The 12,551-nt window shown below is 38.4% G+C and overlaps 1 protein-coding gene across 6 annotated transcripts in view; it reads left to right on the top strand.

Annotated features, from left to right (window-relative positions):
- The first annotated feature begins 268 nt into the window (after window positions 1-268).
- LOC135217915 (collagen alpha-1(I) chain-like) overlaps window positions 269-12,551 on the top strand; it is a 494,010-nt gene continuing 481,727 nt past the window's right edge. For all 6 annotated transcript variants that reach the window (XM_064254000.1, XM_064253999.1, XM_064253995.1 and 3 more), the window contains exon 1: window positions 269-717. The gene's annotated coding sequence lies outside the window, so the exon portion shown is untranslated. The remainder of the gene's footprint in view (window positions 718-12,551) is intronic.

Raw genomic sequence — 12,551 nt, 5'->3', positions numbered from 1 at the left:
CCAGCGTCTTTTTTGATAAACCTATGTACGTGTTAAGGGGTCGATGTGAGTCTTGAGAATGCGTGGGGTTTTTGGGGGGGAGCTTTTTGGGGTTCCTTTTTGAATGTCGGTTCCCTGTGATGTTTTCCCGCCACGGTGGAGTGGAGGAGCATGGGCCAATCGTCGCACGGGATAGGTGGTCACGTGACCGAGAGTGGATCGCAGCGTTGCCGTCGTTTTCCTTTCGTCAGTGTTGCGGTGGTGCCACATGTAGGGTTTTTGTGTTAGTGTTTGTGAAGGTGTCGCGGCATGAGTATCTGTGTCGATTTTCTCCGCATGGCTTCTGTGAGTGAGAGGCCGCATAATAATTAAATCTACGGCTCCTGCGAGTGCATGAAAGGTTCCATACGGAGTTTCAAAGTGATAATAAAAGTGGATGCGATTTAAAGTGCGGTAGTGCCTCCCAAGAGGAATCGAGGGAAGTAAAAAGAAAAAAATAAATATTTAAGCCGAGTGCAGAGCAGAGGAGAAGGAGGAGGGTTGGTCTCTCGCTCTTTCTCTCTCTCTCTCTCTCTCTCTCTCATGATAACGCTTGTGTGTGTTTAAGAGAACCCCTCGGGAAAAAAAACCTGAAGCGTGTGTTTGTGTGTGTGTGTGTTTGGATATATCATAAACTTCTATCATTTATTGTAGATGCTTATCATGGATTAGCAGCAATGAGGATCTCCAATGAGTCAGGTGAGTTATGTTCGAAAACGTCTAGATTTTCATAGTATAAAGGTAAATAATATGGCTATTGCATTGTGTAGTTTTGATACGGGAAATACTACGTTTCCTTGAATTCAGTGTCATGCCGAAAGTAGGATACCCTATTCGACGTAAAGTAACCAGATGGGACCTACTCAAGGCTGTGCTGGATACCCACGTTGTGGTATGTTCTACAGTTACATGTTTATGTAGGCAAGGAAATAGCCAGTCAGCTACGTCATATCACTGCAAAACTGCCTCGCCAGTTAATATTTTATTGAATAAACAAGCTGCTTCTACTCGGCATTTCCTATTAGCTAGGTAGCCTATAGGATCATAGCTAGGCCGCTACCAGGCAGGCAAGTCTGGTCCACTCGATTATTGTCTAGTGACACTGCCCTCTTTTAAGTAGCCTAGTCTTGAAATGTATTAAGATCTAGGCTTAGGTAATGACCATTTATTCGACAGATTATTCGATGAATGGGTTAGCTTAAATATACCTAGGCTGTGAATGACGTCGGTGATTAAATACACCTATGCTACCGCTGGTGTGCTAACGTTATGCCGTGGGTATGCATAGCCAGTTCGAAGACTGAATTAATGGTGGCCGTTAAATTGGTCGTGAAGTGCTCATTTTGACTCCTTCCTAATCCAAGAGTGTCGGAACAGTAGTTAAATAAACAGGGCATGCTTGGAATCTTTTGTATGCATTCACAGCCTACGATTGAACGTTAGCTTGTGTTGTGATTTTTTTCCCCTAAGCCTGTAGTTCTGTACGTTTTGCTCTTCTGTGCTATTTGATGTCTTGATTTTATAAAATTGTAAGAACCCTGTTTTACTGTGCTGGTTTTCTTTGTATATCAACTTCCCAAAGCAGAGATTTTAAATTAAAAGAATTATCCTACCTGGTAACCAAAGCAGGGATTTTAAATTAGTAGAATTAGCCTACCTGGTAGTTTTTTTAGTTTTTGTAATTTTAAAAATTTGTTATTGGAAATTGGTAGTTATACTTATTTATGTAATTTCTTATTTGGAATAAGGAAGAGAAGGCAATGTTTAGTTGTTGGCGTTTGTCGGTTTGCGGGAGTATAGGAAAGAGTTCCAGCAATTATTGCTATAATGGATACCGCTTACTTGTTTACCGGTGAACCAATCAGCTGTCGGTTGCGTTCTCGTCGTTATTTTTCTGTACGGCTTGCCATTATATGTGTGTGTGTGTGTGTATATTATGTATATATATATATATATATATATATATATATATATATATGTGTGTGTGTGTGTGTGTGTGCGTGCGTGCGTGCGCGCGCTCCCCAACAGGTGTTAGATCCAGAAAAAATCAAGATGTATATTACCTACAGCTACGTTCTTACAATTAGCTCATGTGCCTGAAAATGAGGCAACAGAAATCGCCCGACTAGTGCGGCCAAGCTCCGCATAGGCGTCCCCCCCCAAAAAAAAAAAATGTACTGCGTTCGACGTATATCAAGAAGTTCAGGAATTCATCGTAATCAAACTTAGCGTGATTTAAGCTAACCTAGGGCATCGGGTCCTTAGTAGGGCAGGGGCGAAACTAGAACAGGAATCGGGTAACTTGAAAACGTGAGCATGCACATATGTACTTTTTTTTTTTTTTATCTCGCTCTTACCTTCACACGTAGATTTCCCCATGGTTTCCATTATTAATAGTCAGGAGGCCTTTAAGGAACCAATCAACCGTTCCTACAGTAGTGATTGTCAGATTAACCAAATCATGTTGCAAACCATCAGAAGGACCCAGTTCCATATTTAAAATCACAAAGTGAGCTATTTTCCGAGCCTCAACATTTGCAAGTAGGGCATTGTTTACCCTTGAGTGGTCAGACTATCAGAAAAATCATAGACTGTTTCACATTTAAAATTACATAACCCCCTGATGGTTAGTTGTTTCAGGTCCTGCTCACATTCAGGCTAGTTAGAAGTGGGTCATATTATTTCACTCGTAAATTATGTTATATATAGTACGGTGAACATTCTTCACAGAATCATGAACTCAGATTGGGGTTATGTGGGATATCAAAGGTTTGTCATTGCACAGCACTAGCCATAGCAAGCACACAGCTAGCAAAGAAAAGCGTATATCCTTTAGGTCCTGTGAGAAATTGTTGATCATTTGATAAAAAAATATATATATATATATATTACTTTATGGGCCTGATGATGCATATTCTAGAATTTTATAACTCAGCAGGAAGAAAAGTATTGTCCAATCAATGAATGCATTTTGTTAATTTCTGAAGTAATTATTAGATTGCAGGACAATATCTTACAGTTATCATGTTATTTTACATATGTAGTACACTACTAGTAATCCAGAAAATCTTCAACTTTGTTACAGTATTTTAGTGCTGGTAGGCAGAAATGGTGGGTGCGTCAAAATACTCTGGGTTTTAAATTTCATCAGATTAGGCTTCTGAACCATTTTGTTCTATTAAGGGTTTAATGTGCTTTAGTCCAATCCATTAGAGCTGTTGAGGTAACCCATTCAGGCTGAAAGTGTTTTATCCTAGTGATTTTTCACATCCTAATACCTTTTTATGGTTATCCCTTAAAACTGGGCAGTATAATAAATTAGTAAATTGGTATTTTTCTGTTAATATTTATTGTCTATCATATGAAGAGAAAGTAGTAGCTGGGACAAAATCTTTAAATTTTGTAATTAAAAACTGTCTCATATATTGAAGTTCTAGCAAAATACTTGCAATCAAATGCAGACAGCTAAAGCTATGGAAATATAAGGTGCAGGAATAATTCAAATATGATGCACAACAATGTCTGAAACAGAGTAAGCCCCCTGACGAAATGGATAAAGTAGTTCCTGCAATTAAGACTGGTACAAATCTACTGGCAAACCTATTAAGACTAACCTCCTCCAGTGCATATCCCCATTCTTTAAACGATGTTTTCAGAACTCCGCGATGGTAATAAAAATGCAGTACAGGAGTTTGAAATCCCATCTTTTCTTTAAAGTTTGGTGCAGTAGCATGTTACTCATAGTATTACAATATTTCAGAGTCCTTTGACTTTGCGGCAAGTAAATGAACCATAGACATTCCATGTAGTCATCTCATGTTTTATCATTCTTACATCAAGTTTTTGGAACGTGGTTTATTAAGGGAAACCAAAAACAAGTGAAGTGCACCAGCAGGAATGGTCTAAGATCCATAATCCGCAAGATAAGCCATTATGAAAATAAAGGATAGTACATGGCGGGAAAATGTGTCGCAAGTAAGATTATGTAGGGCTGCTCCTTACCTTATGTTAACCTAGGTCACTGGGTCTTCACTTGGCTGGGAGCTCTCTCTCTCTCTCTCTCTCTCTCTTCTCTCTCTCTCTCTCTCTCTCTAGACTTCTTTTTTCCCACCATTATCCTGACACTAAGGGGTTGGTTGCCTGGTGTGCCTTTCCTTACAACATCAGGCATGGTTTATTATTTGGCAAAGGGGTTTTTACGACCCCTTGCCCTTGCTGTCATCAACCACAGTTATTGGTAGTGGGCCTTGCCTTCGACTAAAAAGTCCACCTGCAAGGCAGCAGTTTCTACAGTTTCCACTAAAAAAAGTAAGACTGCAAGGCAGCAGCTGGCCTTTTACGACATGCAGGACCTACTGTGGTAGTATTCTCAGTCCTGGTAGTTCACGGCTTTTGGGAGAGGTATTTGTTAGTAGAAGGGATTATGGCACTTCCAGTTAGATAAAGTTCTTTAACTGCTGATTTAGCACATAAAATTAATGAAATTAGTACCCTTACCATTGATAGTTCTTGCACATAGAGTTGCCATTGTTAAACTAAATATATATGAAGTTGAATGAAGAAGTGGCCAAATAAGAATGTGTCTGGAAACGTCAAAGATTGACTAGAAAGTTACCTATTATGTAACAAAACAAAGTGCATATACACAATAAGTGACCAACACTTACCAGTCAATTGCCATGGTTACAGATTTCTTTCAAGGCAGCAACAACAGTGCACTTACAGTACAACACAGGCCTTCCTGATGCTATTGGTAATGAAATTAGTACCCTTGCCATCGAAAGTTCTTCCACATAAAGCAGCCATTGTTAAATTAACCAAGGAAGAATGTATCTGGAAATGTCAAAAATTGGCAGAAAGTTAGGTACAGGCAGTCCCCGGGTTACGATAGGGGTTCTGTTCTTGAGACGCGTCATAAGCCAGAACATCGTCAAAAATCCTAAGAAAACCTTACTTTTAATGTTTTGGGTGCATTCAAAACTATGTATACTGCATTCTTATTGCATTTTTCATAAAAAAAACTTCAAATATTGTTTATTTTGCATTTTTGGTGTCATATTTCTTCTGCCAGATCAGCGTTGTAGGCATCGTAACCCTGGAAATAATTTCTGATTAATGTAATTGAACATCGTAAGCTGAACCCGTCGTACCTGGGGACTCCTTGTATTCTGTAACAAAAACAAATTGCACATGCACAATAAGTGAACAACACTTAGCCATCAATGTCTATGGTTACAGATCACTTTAAAAGCATCAACAACAATGGACTTACAATACGTACAACACAGATCTTCCTGTTGCTATTGGTAATTAGCCTCATATTCCCTACCAAAAATAGAAAATGGCCTTCATTCCACCATTTCTGAAATTGAATGTTGTGTTTGTGAATAATTATTACAGTACAGTACAGGTATTATTTGGTCCTCTATTAAGTAGGTATTGGTATGTATTTGTCATTCAGTAACCTTATGGCCTTGTAGTTAAACAGCTTAGTATTTTAGTATTGTCAATTAGCAATCTTTGCCACTTCATGTTATATTTCTTAAGGGACATTGGCCTTTCCCCCAGGTAAGTGCAGTCTATCAAGCAAGCACCCAAATAGGAGTATGATTCAAAACCCTCCTTTGATAACAGGAAAGGTTACACTCTTGATAGCCTGCCAGTAGAGCCAAGATTTCATTGTTGGAAACAGTCGTGTGCAGTGCAATTTTAACCAACTACATATTCCATTTTCCCTGACTTTAGTAAGCATTGCTAATATGGGTCTCCCTTATAATGCCAACATACTACTTGGCATCAGTACTTACTTCTGAAGTATTTTATCAGGCATTTACTAAATAAGTTTGTACAATGTATGGGTTTCCTCAGGTACCTAACAAGTACATACATTGATTTTTACTGCTTGTTGATATCTGGAATTCTTAAGGGCTCGATGCATTAGGTGAGTTACCATGGTTTGAAAGTGGTCATTTGAAACCACCTTGGGTCCAGCTTCCTAGGGATATGCTGGTGACAATAGCTAAATTCAGTTCCAATGCAAGAAAGTAATTCCATACCCACTGACTGAATATGATGCCCGTGGGGAAATTTTTACCCTCATCTCTTACTTCATTGTCGAATTCTATAACATTTTTCATCCATTCTTCAGTATGCTCATATGCTCGTATTCAGTGAACGAACCCCTGTATTCATGGACTCAGGATTCGCTGACCCACTGGCATTGTTCGTGGGGAATTCGCCTATTTGCGGTATTGGTATTTTTCTGTGAAAAATATCCACAAATTACTGTATTTTATCAGTTTCATCATAAAATGCACTTTTTGTGATAAAACTGTTATAAATAATAAGTATAAACATATTGAATGGGATTTTCTTGAGTTTTAACTAACAAAATAGCCAGTTTTAAGCTTTTTATAGGGGTTCCAACTATTCATAGATTCTAGCTAATTGCAGGGTTCTGGTATGAACATAATAGTACATATATATATATATAAGATTATTGATATATATATATAATATATATATTTAATAATATCTATATATATATATATATATATGTTTGTGTATACATATAGGCAACTTGATGCAGCATCAAGTTATGGTGCCATAAGCGCAGTTAAAGACAAAACACAGACTTATGACGCGAACCTACTTACAGTGCGGCGCTGGAATGGATTCCCTGCCGTAAGTCGAGGACCTACTAGTAGGTCCTCGAACAATTACGGCAGGGAATCCATTCCAGCGCTGCACTGTAAGTAGGTTCGCGTCGTAAGTCGGTGTTTTGTCATTAACTGCGTTTATGGCACCGTAACTTGATGTTGCATCAAGTTGCCTATATGTCCACACACACAAACATATATATATATATAATATATATATATATAATATATATATATATATATATATATATATTGACTGGTGAAAATGTTCTGTTACAATAGAATTCCATCTAATGATAGGAGCCCGTAAAAATGCCAAAATATAGAGAGAAAATACTATATTTCAGAGACTGCAGTTTCCCTCTTCAGGTAGATGAATGAGAAAAGTTACAGGAAAGGTGGTATTTATACCAAGAGATCATCCACAGGTAAGCCAATTTAGGTCACTCCCACTGATAATCCTCCTTTAATCCTCTTAAGCTATGGTTGAATGAAAACTTTATCATGACATCTGAATCTCGTGTGCCTTTTCAGATGTTCATTACCTGTCTGTTTAATCAAGGCCAATTCTATCATCTGACTCTTGTACCAGCAGTTGCTGCTATAAATTATATGTGACAAATTCCAGCTTATTCTGTGGTTATTTTCATTTATATGGTTGAAAATAGCCGAGTTCTGTTGTCCATACCTAACTGACCGTTTATGTTGTATTAATCTCTGGGGAGGTGATTTTCCTGTAAATCTGATGTAAGATTGGTCACAGTCCAGGAATGGGATTTCGTAAACGCCTGTGTCCATGTGGGGTGTCTTTTGTTGGATGTTAATCAGGGATTTGGCTAAGGTGTCTGGGTAAGTAAATGCAAAAGGGTTAGAATTTCCGAGAGTCTTTGTCACTGTCTTGATCCTTTCTAGGTGTGGAATTTTTGTATATTTTATTGTTGGGTGTCTCTTGAGGGCTTCGGTAGAAAATTACATTTGCTTTGTGAATTGCTTTCTCAATTATATGGTCAGGATACCTTAAAGACAAAAGCTGCTTACGAATTTAAACATTAAAGCCAAGAAAATGTGCACAATTATCCCAATTCAGCTTTAATTGTGGGTTGATGTAGAAAGTTTCTGGATATAATTGGAGGATGCGCCATAATGTTTTTAGACCCATCATATAAAAATAAATATGTTGATGTACTTGGGAATTATTTAAATGTAGTGAGTCATAGCAAATTTGGGGAGAACCACCTACAAAGGGGAAAGTCTCCAGGTAATTAGGCCTATCTAATTGTGTGTGTGTTTTATTGTGCCGAGAGAATGGGGAGGACGAGGAAAGTCCAGATGGATGGAATGAATTGAAATGGAAAGGCAATATATATTCAGTCCTTGAAGGGAGAAAAATAGAATAGAAATGTTTAATGCTTGTGTTGTGGTTTGCAAGCTTAGTATTCTTCATAGGGTTGGTGTGTGAATGAGGTATTTTTGCGCATATGAGGTTCTTCGATGGACAGTTGTCACCGGTGTTTATTGATGCCTATAACATCATTAGGCAGCGCATTTTTTCTGTTATTTACTAAAGCCTTGTGTTTTCTCTATCAGAAGTTGTGAGAACATTTCCAAATAAAGATTTTCCCATGAAAATTGGGAAAGACCTCCTTTCAAGTCATCATTTAGAACATAACTGGCCCTGCCGAATTTTAATTTCTTCCAATGACGGTACTGCAGCATTACTGTTCTGGGTAGGTATATCTAGTGTTTTGTGTGTGTGACTCTCTTTATCCAAGATTTTTTCAGTCAGGTACATGCCACTTGTCGCAATGATCGAGTTGGGAAACGGAGATATCGTCACCCCCCCCCCCCCCCCCCCCCCCCCACACACACACACACCTTTTTTAATGGATTTATTCCAAAGCGTTAAGTGTTCCACAAACTGCCCCACCGCAATCGACTTACTAGCAGGCACTTAGTTTTTCACTTGGGTCAACATTAACCACAACGGTTTTTTTGGAAACGAGGCCAGTGGTTGACACCTCTGATGCAGTGGTGTGTTTTTTCAGTGAGGCTTTAATGAAAAAGATGAAATTGTATTATTTCCGACATAAACAGGCAAACATATCCCGTAGAGCGTCCTTGTTATCAATAACCTTGGTTATCACGGTGTCAACCCCTCCTCGTGAGACTAAACCATCTCCAGCAAAACCCACACCACCCTGTCGTTGACCGCCAGCCAAGGACTGTCAAGATTTCTTGGGGTAATCCTGGGTAGGAATGGAGGGTTGTTCTAGCACCTGCATTGTAATGTGACAGACAACTTGATGGATGGAAACTTTCGATTTCTTGTTCATATATACACAGAACTCGCTTCGATACTTTTTTTCCGAGTTTCTAAGTATCTAGAGATAATTTTATTTTCCCCTATCACATTTGAATGTACTGAACCATTAGCAGTTTCAAATTTTTATGTGGAACATAATGAAACAGGTTTGTGTAACAAGAAGGCTTGAATGAACCTAACCCGTGTTATAATAGCTGATCTCATACCCGTCTTTAGAATAGGTAGATTGGGTTACGTATTCCGGAAGAAGAAATAAACGGTGGTGGATTCCACATTCTGAAACCGAATGGTATGAAGGGTTGCTCAAACCGGTTGGTCATGTTGGCGACTTTTACAGTATATCTTTGTGGGAAACTGGGAGTCAGAATTTTTACCGGTTGGAAGATTGTGAAACGGTTAGTGGCGTACCGTACCCGTACCGTTAATAAGCTTCCAGATATCTCGAGAACTAAAGGGGGTAATTTTGTATTAGTGGATAGGCTATCTTTGGTTTCATGGTGTTTAACTTGTTTGACTGAGTTGGGAAAGGATGTGCTCTGTTTCCTTCCTTTACGGATTTATCATCATCCAGGTTTAATATTGGAGGCCTTCATGTCGGACCTCACGTGGTCTATCTGGCTGGCCCCGTTTATTTGTCCATTTCAGTTTATAGGTTTCTCGAATGAGGTTCTTCAAGTCATAACTTTCGTATATTAGGACTGTGTCGTAATCACCCTATAGTCCTAAATGTTTTCTGGGACATCATCATAATTAATAACAATATTTGTGCATCTTGACATCACCATATCAATATGGGTGTATTTTGATTATTTAATTATGCGCTAATTCCCTCGTGGGGAGGGGGGGGGGGTTAGTGCCATCATCTCACGCGGTGCACTGCAGGCATTACTTAAAGGTGCTTTGCAGCGTCCCTTCGGCTCCAAGCTGCAACCTCTTGCATTCCGTTCATATTCTTTTTCTCCCGTTACATCTCTACAAATCTGCTTTACTCAATTTCACTTTCAGTGCTGAATGACCTCGTAGGTTCCAGCGCTTGACCTTCTTGTAAACTGTAATGTTTCCTACACTTTGGCTATACAAATTCTTTGTTACATGTCTTGCCAAAATTTCTGGTATTTGGAGCAGTGTTAGTATATTGTCTTTTGTGGATACTGGGTACATATAGCATGTCCTCACTTATTTCTATATTATTCATTCTTATCTTTGGTGAGCGTTTTGCCATGTGACCTTTCGGGTTTAGATTTTATGTAGCAGCCAACCCGTGTGAATTGTTTTCAACCTTGATAAAATCCTAAGATATATTTTATATACGATCGTCAGGGGTATTTGAGGTTTTCTTCTTTTGTTAATTCTGTTGAGTTTTTCTCAAACAAATGAAGCAATTTGTCATTTAAAATTGGACTGAATCTTAGATTCCACAGAACAGGACAGGACAGGACCTTCAAGAAGCCTCGATGTTAAGCCAGATTACTACGTGTGAAGCCCTAAAACAAGACACGTTATCAGACTGTCTGTAACGGAAACTGCTCTAACAAGCATAGGACGGCGAACTACGGCGGTGTTGGAGTGGGTCAAGTTGACTGTTGAAAGCAAGATCATTCATCAAAGTGGCCGAGCGCCTCAGTGGCGAGTTCGATTTTTGGGCATTCAATTGAGGTGAGAGATGTGTATTTCTGGTGATAGAAGTTTACTCTCGACTTGGTTCGGAAGTCACTTAAAGCCGTTGGTCCCGTTGCTGAATAACCATTGGTTCCGTGCAACGTAAAAACACCATACAAACTAACAATCAAAGTGACCTTAGGGTCCCATTGTTTGGTCTATATCCTTAAGTTTCATACACATTTATGCATTCATTAGAAACTTCTTTTTTTTTGTCGTGTAGCATAGTGTGAGAGCAATTCATTAACATGCCAAAATGCCGTATATTATTGTAAAGGCGCAATCTCTGTAGACTGAGAGATTATGGTCAACAAGTTTGCTTAGTGTGACTATGAACAAATCGAGTATGTGAAAACTAATCATCTAGCTATATTACATTGAAATAAATTGTAATGTCTTCATGTGTCGGATGTAAGCTCTGGTTAAATTTTTGTAGTAAAACGATACAATAAAATTGCACTTGTGCACTGCACTGGAAATACAAATAGTTTTAATTATAATCATCCCCAGTGTCTTTAAACGGTATCCAATATTAGTTGCAGATAAAGTAGCTATATACAGAAGTGAGCGTGTCTGAAAACTATTAAAAAAAAAAAAAAAAAAAAAAACACTTCAGGAGCCTGTGTCTTCTCAAATTTCCTCCTCGGTCAAAGAAGTCCTTAGCGGTAGTCGAATGTTAATGTATTTATTAAAATGCTCATTTCTTGCAAATAGTAATTCACCGCCGAATTTCAAATGCCCAAGGGTCAACCGTTGTGAGGGTGGTTGCCAATGTAGGGCTAGGCCCAGATTAAATTAATTTTTACTTTATTTCCAAGCCACTTTGTCGTTATGGGCAGGGCAAAGGTGGGGAGTAGCGCTGCCAAATCGAACGTTCTCACCCAATTAGTGTTTCAATATACTGCAGTCTTAAAAAATGCCAAAGCAATCATGGCTAGATTTTCTTTTTATCATAACAAAACCTTTTGTAATATTTCACTCTGGGTAACAATGTAAACGATTTTTTTAAACGTGGCACAGATTTTGTTTCATGTCTTAAAGGATTCACGTCCAAGCTAAGCCGCCCTTGGGGTATGTAGGTGACGAATTCAGATGTAAGAAAGTGACGAGTCATGGGATAAAAATCTCTGATATTAACTAAAATGATACAGTATTGTGTAGAGTATTTTAAACCACAATGCAAGTAGAGGATAAACTGTGAATACTTTTATTTGCATAAACAAAATGTATATGTCGTTTGTGTATGAGGAAAATTGTTCGGCAAATACCTAGGTACAGAAGTACGTATATGTGTGTGTTTGTGTGGTTGTTCATTTACCGAGAGAGAATGTGAATAGGTTGTGTCATGGTCGATGTAGGAGGTAGCGGTTATCAGAAAAGTGAATTTAAGTTAACTCGGAAACAGCTAGCTCTGCCCTCTCCCCTTTTTATATAATATTGTACTCTATTCTCAAATATAATTTGTGTTAGTAGACTTAACCTATATATATATAATCTTTAGGCAGGACATTACATGAATGGTCTCGAGAAACATCACTCTGGCAGGACGTTGGCTGGCTCCTATTTGTTTGCTCTTTTAATCAGAAAAATCTTCATTTTGTCTGATGGATATATATATATATATTACGTATATATATAACGGCACTTCGGCTGTTATTTGAAAAAAAAGGAAATCATTAGAATTCCTGCATCCTTGTCTTAAATCAGAATTTCTGTGACTTGCCGTCATGATTTCATTGGTGGCGGTGTTCTCACAAAAACTCGATCCATCCATGCCATGTAAAAGACCATGTTAAAGCAGGCTGTGGGTTACCTACATAATTGGATGGTTTGTTTCAGCCATGGCCAGATTACCTTCAATGTGTGCGTAGCCTTTAAGTGATATAAATTGT

This window comes from Macrobrachium nipponense, chromosome 9 (genome assembly GCF_015104395.2).
Source record: "Macrobrachium nipponense isolate FS-2020 chromosome 9, ASM1510439v2, whole genome shotgun sequence".
NCBI classification, from domain to species: domain Eukaryota; kingdom Metazoa; phylum Arthropoda; class Malacostraca; order Decapoda; family Palaemonidae; genus Macrobrachium; species Macrobrachium nipponense.
This window is presented reverse-complemented; position numbering and strand designations above follow the sequence as displayed.